This window comes from Neodiprion pinetum, chromosome 3 (assembly GCF_021155775.2).
Source record: "Neodiprion pinetum isolate iyNeoPine1 chromosome 3, iyNeoPine1.2, whole genome shotgun sequence".
NCBI lineage: Eukaryota > Metazoa > Arthropoda > Insecta > Hymenoptera > Diprionidae > Neodiprion > Neodiprion pinetum.
The window spans coordinates 31,538,023-31,547,783 of record NC_060234.1 but is presented as its reverse complement, the minus strand read 5'-3'; positions in this window follow the sequence as shown (position 1 = coordinate 31,547,783).

Genomic DNA, 9,761 nt, shown 5'->3' with positions numbered 1-9,761 from the left:
GGGAATAAGGATTGATTAGTTGCTGCTCCACCCGAAGCACGTATCTTTTAGTGAACCTAAAACCTCAACTACCTTTCTATAACCCTCGCAAACTATCCATTTTCGTGTCTTTTCCCTTCGTTACACTTCCGGAGCCTCTCCGACCGGTGGTCTCTCCTCGTATAGCTGGAGATTTTTCTCGTCAATCTCTGGCAAATCCTCAGCCTTGCATCCACCTTCCGCTATTTGTTTCAAAAATATACAGTTGTTATATACGATCATCACCTTTAAATTTCTGTGCGAGAAAACTACCTGCAATTTATTAAGTCACGTTGTAGGCGCTATAAGGGTCACAAAGTCGGCTGATCGTCTTCAGAAACTCGACCGAACAGTTGCAGGACGAAATTATGATTCATGTCTTTCATTCAGGTGGGTAACTTATTTTTAATGCAAAGTGAAGAGGATCTCGATATTTTCGTGCTGAAGATAATTCACCTGGCGTATGTATTATTTCTCATGCAACATATACAGATATAATAATTGGTCAATTTAGCGTATTGGATCGTGTCTTGAAAAAATGTTACAAAAATTCAATAATAACGAAATCGATAGCTAAAGTTTCATCGAGATTCGTAAAATATTGTACAATCAATCGATTTATCAGAATCTTAGATATCTATCCTTCTGTTACCGGATGTTTCAAGAGTTTGCACGATTTCGTATATGATACGTGTAGCCATCAGCCGAAAATTACCTGATCTTCCACACGAACGACGTTCAGTTCAAAACAGTTTTTTTCGTAATGAAAATTAACGAAAAGAAATTTGATCAATTGTAAAACTTGTTGTCAAGGCTAGTTGGATAAACGGTTATCTTTAACGCTTCGCAATCTCTCTGCAATGGTTGAAGTGAAAGATTTTGAATTTGATGTGGTTAGGGAAACGGGATACCGACGGGTATAGCGGGGGATAATCGAGGTGGCAGACACGGAGTGATTGGGGGTGGCTGTGGCGGAGGTGAGGCAGGATGAGGAGAAGGGGAAGTGTTATACCGCAACTATGCCGTATGAAAGCTCCGAGGCTGATGTTATCGAGTTAGCGGATTGAAAGACGGTATTTACATATCGTTGAAAACGTGCTCCTGCGATCGGCACTCGAGCCGCGGCAAAGAGAACGCGTGTTGGAAACGGGGCGCAAATACGTGTACTACTCACGTAGCTAGAAGCCACACATGCACAGTGATGTTTCCTTGGTAAATGTGAAAAATGAATTGCAAACTTCGCGAAGAGAGGTTTTCCAAAGAATAAACAACAAATTTATTGATCAAGCAAGAATTCTCGTTTTCGATAAAGGAAAAAGATCGTATTAACGAAGGTGCGAGGGTGATTACGAATATTAGAAAGTAGCCGAGATGTAGGGAGAAAGGCAAAGTAAAGGGTGAAGAACTTTTTCCAGTTCGCACAGCGTAACGCGGCGAATGGTAAAGCTTTGACCGAAATTTTCCATCGCGTCGAAAATATACGAAGGCGTCCTCAGCGGCAGTGCTTTATTTACGTGAGAAATGATCCTCGCCCCTGATACACCGACGTATGAAAACGGACGTGTGTGTTGCCAAGCAACGCATGTCGGGGGACTCATCTCGTCCGTAAAGTCCGCAGGGGTTTCGACTACTTTACTCATTTAACTAATTATTCATCGTCGAAGAATGATAGGAAATCAATAGCTACGGAGAAAACGGTGCACGAAGCCTTTTGGAGTGTCTCTGTTGGAGAATTCTTTCCCGTTTACAAATATAAGATTGGATTCTGACGTATCTTGAAGGTGTTGAATAAAAATTTGTCCGATTCCGCAATCAGCGATACAGGCGATTTGCTCGTAGAATTATACGCAACGCCTAAGCCAGGTTCTGATACACCGCGAAGCATTTGATACGGACAAGTTGCTAACGACCTGACCAACACCCTATACATTCCCGATAAGCAACAACTCGAAACAAGAAACATTCCCCAATACCGTAGAGGGTGGTGTCGCCGTGGTATTAGAAGGCGCCGAGGTTGACTCGAGGAACGTGTACGTGTGGGTGGCATTAGCCCAACTCTATCTCTAAGCGTTACTCGCCCCGTAAACAGGGTGGTATTCTCCAGTCGATGATTTTCGGATACGATAGTTTTGGGAAGTGCGATTCGCGAGCGGCGGAGCAAACCGGGTCCAAGCGGGGCAGAACTGAGTCGAGAATTGCGATTCAATTCAAAGTTCCAGAGACGAGTGTCGCGCATGCGCTGATTTCGACATTAAATCGCCCGTAATTAATGCGAGTTATTAGTTCGCCGTTCGGCCCAATAATTAGAAGCAATTGTACGGAAAGTCAGTGCAGCGAGGGATTAGCTGTAGGCCGTAATTGTGTCGGGGTGGTTATCAAGAAACGGTTATCACTCGTTTCATCGACACCTGCAGGATCGGGGAAAACCTGGCGCGCGAAGGTATTTACGCGACGTAAAAACCATACGTCGTTTGTCAATCCCGTGCTACGACTTATTCGTGCACCAGAGTGGCTCACCCCCTGCTCGCGTTGCAGGATATATGGTATCGGTCCTGCGAAAAAAAACTTCTCCATTTCGCGTATGGGATTCGTCGGGTTAACCGCAGCTTGGGGGCGAGTGAGCTGCCGCCGTACTGATAGCGTGTCTTTTCACCGTTTCGTAATTATGACCATAATACGTCCCATCAGTCAGACGTCGTAATTGTCCGAGAAGAATCTCCAGCAGTTTGTCAGCTCGACGGGTATGGAAAGTATTTGAAATTTTTTGGGCCGCCATGGCTGTTGTGAAACAGTCGTCTTTCACCTCCCGTATGACACAAACAACCTGCGAAATAGTGGATAACGTTGTGCCTCAGAGGCAAATGCACGCGTGCAGAGTTTGCGAGGAACCGAGTTTGTCAACTTTAGCCACTGTATTGAACCGGGGATGTCGTAAGATATTAATAATAATAACATACAGTACAGATCCAAGGGGTGAGTTTGAGAACGAGAAGGAGAAGCCCACTTTGCATAGACATGCCGAGTCGACATATGATTTGTGGTAGCTGAATGTCATTCCGAGATACTGGGAGCATTTTTTTTCTCCCGGAATTCTATATGTATCATATACAATGCCGCCCGCACAGACACAAAGACCAACCAGCCTTAGTCGGGAGACGGTATCAAGAATATCGCGTTTGCGCGCCCAGCTCCCTCTCATCTCGTATCACCGATTCCCGCGAGCATTATTTTTTATTTCACCAAACAGAGAAGTGGACACGTTCAGAATACCGTGCCACCGAACGCAGGGACGTGAAAACGATTATTAACGAGGAGCTCGGATTTTCGGAAAAAAAGAGGCAAAAACGGGAAAGAACGCGAGGAAGAAAATCTTGGCTAGAATTTCTTTTTTTTTTTTTTTTTTTACTTTCTACAGCAAAAGTTCTGGCTGACAATATTAATGCAGTTTCGAATATTTATAACAACTCTTCGAATCAGTGACGTTCGCGTAAAAGATAAAAATAAACACTCTTGTGAAATATACGATTATTGGTAATCGCTTCTCGTGATATACGGAATAGAGCTGCGGATAGATTTGGGACAAGGAATGACAAACGATGTTATATTTCGTCGATATCGAGACCGAGCCGATTTAACGGGCATATCTGACATATTTTCTTTCCGATGTGGCGTGTCTCTGACCCTGACTTCGGCACGGCAGTACCAGCTCTGTTCCATTCACCCTGCTTTATGTCAGCTTCTGCTTATAATTCAGATAATACATTTTTTTTTATAGGAATTCTTTGCTTGCTTACAACGCTCGGCTTATCTCCACAGCGAGTCTTGATTGCTCCATGCTTTTATGACGAGAATCATTACTCGTTACCTTACCGTCGTTGGGATCCCATTGTGCAGCTTTTATTCAGGCCTTTCCCAGTTTTTCTCTGCGCGTGAAGAAATCAAAATTTCAAGAAAGATCGAGGCGTGAGCTTCAAAGTCTGAGACGAGGAGAGTGTGTAATTATTATAAATATATAACAGAGCTACGTTGACCGTATTTCCGGTGCTGTAAAAATTCAACGACAATCGTCGACGTGGCCACAACATTTGTCGCAACGATGGAACAAAATACAGCATTAAATATCGTCGGAAAATCGATGGGTTATACAGGGCTGACGTCTACACCCTGCACATCGATGGATGGGCGCATAGCACTCTGTAACCCCACACCGCCAAAGCGAGTTCAGAAGCTCACTCAGTCTTATTACAATGGCGGTTTGATGAATACCGATAAATCAGACTGCGATATGAATAACACCGCGAGAGAGGTATAGGGATAACGGAGAGAGAGCGAGAGAGAGACCGCGGTGCAGGAGACGAGGAGAGGCTAGAAACATCCCCTGAGAACCGAACCCCAGAGCCAAATGGCTCTCTCACCCCGACTCATTAAATACCATACCCTTATGTAGACGAGGCGAGGCGAAGGGAACTGAGGTAGTATATGCAGATACGTATTTTAAAACATCAATATCGCCTATACGCTGACGCTTTGTTATGCGTGCCGTATATTGTATTACTTCGAAGCTCACAATGGCCGCCTTTATTACCGCAGAGATTCGCGTGATTCAACCCCTCCCCCACCCCCTTCCCCCGCCGATGAAAGCAATGAATCACTCGAATGTTGTAATCAATAACGAAGTGCGATCTCGAAAGCGATAGAGGACTAGGTATAGCTCTAGTTTTCATATTCCGCAGTCCTGCTGCAGGAACAAATTACCGGGTATTATGCATTTACGACAAGGACGGCGATCATCTCCCTTTTCTCCGCGTGTAAGCTACTCGAGTCTCGTGATAACAATATTGCGCTTCCCGGCGTGTTTCAGCTTTTCGAGCATGAAACCCGAGTCCTTGTTGCGCTAATAATTTCCGTGCGGGCGTACAAACGCTACTCGGGGTACTTCTGTGAATTTCGTTCAGTTCGTTTCTACAGATAATCGTGTAAAACGAGGTGAACCCAGAGACCCGAGTTGTATCTCCCCTTTGACCTCACAACTCTCAACGAGAGTTCATCCCTTCCTTCGCATGTATGTACGCGGCGCATTTATTATGCACTTCCGCACGAAACATATTCAAATAAGCAATAACGCATTATGATTTATTTACCGATACTTTATGCCGGGTCCTTGGCCCTCTCACGTGGGCTGTGTGCGTGGATGCGTGCTTCATGGCGTATGAATATTAACGCGTAACCCACCCGACATCCCCCGCAGCCGCGCCGTTTCGAAATGCGTACACGCATGCAAATATCAAGCTAAGTGTATTGCAGTTTGGAATACTGCGCGAGGCTTCGGTTAGGATTTCCCGCGACTCGCGTCTGACGCAGGCGCACGCAAATCGAGCCGATACTCCGAATACGTAATATGCAGTCTTGTTTTCCCCGGAGGGTAGATGATGTTGTTTCGGAGTATTGGCGAAGCGGGATGATCACCGTAAAAAATACATAACCCACCCCACATACTTCATCGTGATAATTCGACTTGCGGTAGATACTAGAAATGGTTACTTCTTTGGGATTAACTTCACATTCAGCCTGCGCGAAACGACGAGAGAAGAATGGGTAATACGTGGAAGTGGACGTCAGACGTCAGACATCCGTGAAAAGATAAATAGGTAAATCAGGAATCGTCCAGAATTAGAGGTAGAATCGTGTGACTCGTAACCTTTGGCATGTCGTTGAAGAGCTTGCGAACGAGAGCTCTGGCTTCGAGAAATTTAGAATAACCTCTTTTGACGTACCCAAATCAGTAGCTTTGTTGAACTGCAAGGTAGGGCGTCGATGAATTCGAAAAAAAATTAGAAAAACGTCGCTTACCTGAACGAACTAGGCCTAGAACATTGTGCTATTCTTGTTATTTGCAAAAATTAAAGTACCGTTTCTTTACTGTCTCGGTCTCTCAGTTCTTGAATTTTCGTCAAACACTAAATTTTCTAAAAAAAAAACACTTTTTCCATAAGTAATGAGAAACGATATTTTAATTTTTCAAAACGTGACCGTATGCAATAAAAGTTGCATGTTTTTTTTCTCGAACGAATATAATAACCACCCCTTCCCTCTACGCGAAGTTGAAAAATATATTTCGCACAGCATAATACTCATTGTGTTGAATAATTTTCTCCCTGAAGTACAACGAAGGTACCGAACTTTTATTCGACGAGAAATTGTGTTCTAACCGAAGCAAACGTGTTTCGGGTGTTTCCACGGCAACGTAAGAAATGTTGTGCTTTACGAAGAGATGCCGCGGTGGGGGGAGGTAGGGGGATTTGGGGAGCGGATTGAGTGGGTGTTGGCCGCGATATAGCCGGGGTGGGCAGCGCGAGAGGTGAAAATGTAAGAGATAAAGCCAATCCATCCATAAAAGGGTTAACTCGCTTCCAGTCCAGGAATCCTCCAGACCATCCTCACCCCCCGCTTAAGTCGTCGGAGGATAAGCCGAGAGTCATTTCATTTGCATCGATAATTTTGAAGGAAATTTCTGAACAGAGATGGTCGGTTTCTTTTTCCCATTGTTTCGTTATTCGGATCTGTAGGGAGGAATGATGAAATCCGGTCCGGCGTTTGAAAAATAAAGGCGTTCTTTTTTCGAATCGCATCCCCTTTGCTACGTGTGAATTTTTTTCCCACTTATCTGACGCGTGACTCTAGCGAAGCTTCTTTTAATCTTTCCTACTTCCACGCGCACACTATTTATGTGTGCCACCCGGTATGAACCAACGGGCGAGAAAGTTACATCGGTCAACGAGTCGCCATTGAACAGGTTTGTATTAATGACGCTGAACTACTTAGAAATGCAATTCAAGTGTAATAGAATTTTTAATTGAAACCGGCCCTGCCATTCGCGCCATTCACAACAATTTTCGGGGCGGCGCCCGAAGTCGGCAGTTATACGCGAGAAATAATCCTTTCCCGTTCTCCCGTAACGGTAGAATTTTTTAACGGCGCAGAGGTTTCTTTACTTTTCCCCGTTCACCAGCGGCCTCCGTTCGTTCATTCGGGTTGCTCCTCGCTGACGGCGAGAGACGAAGTGAGATGAGACCGGAGAACTGTGGTGAAAGTGGAAATGGGACACGCAGAGAGTTATTATTTATACCTTTTCTGACCAGCTCTGAGTCCCGGGTTCTGGAGTACCGAGTCCCGAGCGACGGCCAGATTACATTTATGTCACACACGGGCATATTTTTTGCCCCGTCAAAGCGCCCCCCCCGTCTCAGAGTATAATTATTTTAGTTGAATTAAAAATGTATCTCGGCTCTCTCTAAGGCCACTAGACACGGTCACCGTTGGTAGGTATCCAAAAGGGAATCAAGGAAATTGTGCGCCGACCGAGTCACGTGCCCTGCAGCAGGATTCCAGATTCGGGTGACGCGGTACTTTCGTATTAATGTAAAAGTTCGGAACAGAGTTTACGGATTCAGCGACGTATGCCGATAAGATTAATCTTTGTGCAGAGAAATTTCATCGCTAGGATATTCGCGTCGGAAAGGAGCCATCTGCCAATCTTGAAGGTACAGACGCGATACCGAGGAGTGGGTATGGGTGGAGGAAGGGGAGGGGTGGAGGGGGATACCGGAGGATGGAAACTTGATCAAGTGGAGGCACGGAGTAGACTTCGTAAACAATAAATTAAATGCCGGGGATCAAACTAATTCTGCCTCAGACCGAGTCTCGAGGAATCTGCGAATAAATTATTCGTTCCCTGTGACGAGGATCGCCCGATGAGCCAGGGGAGAGGGCCCGGGTAAAATAGAGGGAAGCGGAGGGGAGGGAGAAAATCAGGAGATGACGTCGAACGTCAGAAACCGGAGACGTCGGGCATCGTATTAGAATCCAAATGATCACATTACGAAAACAACAATAAAACTAACAAAGATAAAGGAAGAAGCAGTATTCACTGGAGCAGTATCAAGAAAGTTGGAATTAAAGGGGGCGAGAATCCAAGCGAAAAGTAGAAACCAGAGAGTGTTGATGGCATAAGAAAGACCTTCGCCTTTCATCAATTCCGGAGTCTCCTTTCGTTCGAACGCAGTTTTACGGATTTGTTCTTTGTTCGAAGTAATGGACAAAGAAAGAACATGCACGTTATCTACCGGTCAGCGAATCGTAGATTTCTCTTCCCAGCCTGATTCCGAACGAAAGTGCCATTGTCAAAGTTAAAGTCTCTCTTGCGTGGTGAATTTTGACCAAAGTAATAGAAAATTATTGCCATTTCTTGACCCCAAGAGCGGCGTACTGCCTAATGATGTGTGGGATAATTAAAAAATTAACTTTGTACTTAGAAGAGCTAGCAGTTAACAGAAAGTTGAAGTGAAAATTCATGTTTTTGAGGTCGTCGGAAGTGGATTATTACGTGGTGCTATCCTCGCACGACTCGAGCACAAAGCTGATGAGGTGGCAAAAAGGTCTAAATGCCCTTTCGTACGCCAGGGTCTCGTTCTCAGGCAGACACGGCGGAGAATGAGATTTTCTACGTTTCGCCCGCCTACCTACTTTACCCACACCGCAATGTCCTTCGTTAAGCAAGCTTTTCCGATGTAATAGCACCGCGCCTACTTACCCTCCGGATGTGAATCAACGAGGATTTTTTGTACCTGCACATCCGGGCTCCCAGTCTCTGTATCTGTTACTTGGTCGAAGAAAATTCATTCACGAACAAACGAATTTCGACACAATGATACCGCAGCACTGTCCGTGAATGACTATCTACATCACCGGATTGAGGTGAACTCATTCATGTCTTTGTGAAATTCAAAGTTTGTACTTTCGAAGCCGATATTGTTATTCGAGTTCGTTACGAAGTATTCAGATTTACTACCACTATAATACGATGACAGTTGTTCCATCGCTTCGATTCGACGGCCAGGGGGCATTTGTACCCAACAAATCAGACCATGCGACTCTCTTACAGGGAGAATTTCGATAGATAGATTTGAACCTGGGAAGCTGCGTATGCAATTATGTGCGGTATTCCGGGTACGTTAGTCGCAGAACGCGACCATTAGTAAATAGCCAATGGCTTTCATTTTTCATGGTGTTCAAAAGCGGTGTTGATTCTTAAGAGTTCTCCGAGCATGGTGTAATTTTCACTAAACGTATAATTTGCAAGGAGCGACACCGCCGGACTAGCTGAACCACTTGAAGTCGGTGATGGACGAGGAAGCCGCGTGCGCCTCACTCGAGGAAACACCATGAGGAGAAAAGCAAGTACCGAGCCGACGGTGGACGTCGCGACGACTTGTAATATTTGTTTAAATTAGAGAGTCGGTGGCCTGCGGTGTGGCGCGTCACCCTTTCATAACGTTGTTTCATGTTTACGCCAGCGTGCTCGCCGTCTGTACACCTCAACCTCCACCCCGAAGTAGGTGCCCCTTATCCGTGCCACGTACTCGACTGCGAAGGTAGCACGGAGTAGGCAACGCACGTGTCGTAGTCAACGACAGAGCGGTAGGAGGAATCAGAAGAGGAGACGAGAGACCGAGATAGAGTCGGTCTCTATGTGAGACCGACAGCGGCGGGGATCTGCACCGGAGGTAAAAAGGAGGTGCGTTAAATGCGAGCATTTAGACGACCGCACGACGGTTCGTACGCGTGGCGGAGAATGAGGTAGTCGAGGTTGGGACACAGCCGAGGGGACAACGGGCACGGGGGTGAGATTTCGCGGGATGTTTGCGGGATTGAATGCGGAGGAGAGACACGTCGCATTACCCCCA